Here is a 1,866-nt window from a genome sequence, read left to right as displayed (position 1 = left end):
AATCCATTAAATGGGGAAGGGAATGTTTGTTTAATAAATGGTGCTGGCAAAACTGGAGATCCATTTGCAGAAAAATGAAACAAGATTTGTACCTCACACCACACACAAAAACTACCTCAGATGGATCAAAGACTTAAATGTGAAACCTAACACTATACAGTTCCTTAAGGAAAAAGTAGGGGCAAATTTAGGGGTCCTAATATATGGCATAAATAGACTCTTAAGCATAAGTCAAAATGCACAAACTTCAGAAGAGAAACCAGATGATTGGGACCTTCTAAAAGTTAAATTTTTATATGCTTCCAAAGACTTCTCCAAAAGACTCAAAAGAGAACTTACAGATTGGGAAAAAATATTTGGTAATGACATATCTGAAAAGGAACTTATCTGTAGAATTTATAGAAAACTCCAACACCTCAATAACAAAAAGACAAACAATCCAATTTAAAAATGGGCAGAAAACATGAATAGACTCTTCACCAAGGAAGATATTCAAGCGGCCATCAAACATATGAAGAAATGCTCATGATCATTAGCTATTAGGTAGAAGCAAATCAAAACAACAATGAGATACCATCTTTCCCCAGCACTAGTAGCAAAGCACAACAAGGCATAAAATAATAAATGCTGGTGAGGTTGTGGAGAGATTGGGACTCTCATACGCTGCTGGTGGGACTGTAAAATGGTACAACCGTTGAGGAAAGCAGTATGGCAATTCCTTCAAAAGTTGGAACTAGAAATACCATTTGATCCAGCTATTCCATTACTAGATATATATCCTAAAGAAGTGAGAGCCATGACAAGAACAGACACGTGCACACCCATGTTCATCGCAGCACTATTTACAATTGCTAAAAGATGGAAACCACCTAGGTGTCCATCAACTGAATAATCGATAACCAAACTATGGTACATACACACAATGGAATATTATGCAACGCTAAAGAATAATGTAGAATCTGCAAAACACTGCATAACATGGATGAATTTGGAGGACATTATGCTGAGTGAAATAAGACAATCACAAAGGACAGATATTGTTTGAGTCTATAATTGTAAAAGTCAAGGAAAGGTTTATCTATGGAAGGAAATTTTCTTTGTTGCTTACCAGGGGTGGGAGGGGAGGGGAGGGAACACTGTGAGATAGATACAGATAAGCATTGATTTGGGTAAAGAGAAGGGCAATGTACCAAATGTAAGTGGTCAATAAGGTGGCATTGAGGAAGAAAAAGACATAGAGAGGTACATGGGAAGAACAGACAACAAAGATGAACCCTTTTGCACATACGGTACTGCATTGTCAGTGAAGGCATACGTGGGTATAAAGGTAGATAGATGGGTGGACAGGCTGAACTACTAGGTATGTCTATGAAGTGGGGAGTGTACCCAAGAATATGTATAGGGTTGGCAGACAATGGTTCTATAAATTTATGTGTATCATCTGAATTCCCAGGTGTATAGTAGAGCTGACGAAAGGACAAGGTTGTAGTCATTGCTTGGTCACAGCTAGCTACCAAGAGGGACCAAGCAGTTGAAGCTGTGGGCTCAGGACCATAGTCACAGTGGACATCAAGCTCAATTGGCATAACATACTACAAAAAACACTGCTCCACCTCCTTTGGCAAGTACTGCTTGGGATCTTAAAAGCTAGCAAGCTGCTATCTAGATGCAACGATGGGTCTCTCCTCGTCCAGAGCAAAGAAGAATGAAGAAAACCAAAAATTCATGGAAACAATTAATCTTAGCAACTGGTACACCATGCGATCTGCAGCCTATATGATTATGAGACCAGAAGAACTAGATGGTACCTGACTACTACTGTCAACCACTTGGAAGGGGATCTATGTAGGAGATCCTGGATAGAGA

The sequence above is a fragment of the Orycteropus afer genome, unplaced genomic scaffold, assembly GCF_000298275.1.
Source record: "Orycteropus afer afer isolate SDZICR_OR568_19922 unplaced genomic scaffold, OryAfe1.0 scaffold00159, whole genome shotgun sequence".
Lineage (NCBI taxonomy): Eukaryota > Metazoa > Chordata > Mammalia > Tubulidentata > Orycteropodidae > Orycteropus > Orycteropus afer.
Note: the sequence above shows the minus strand (reverse complement) of the source record.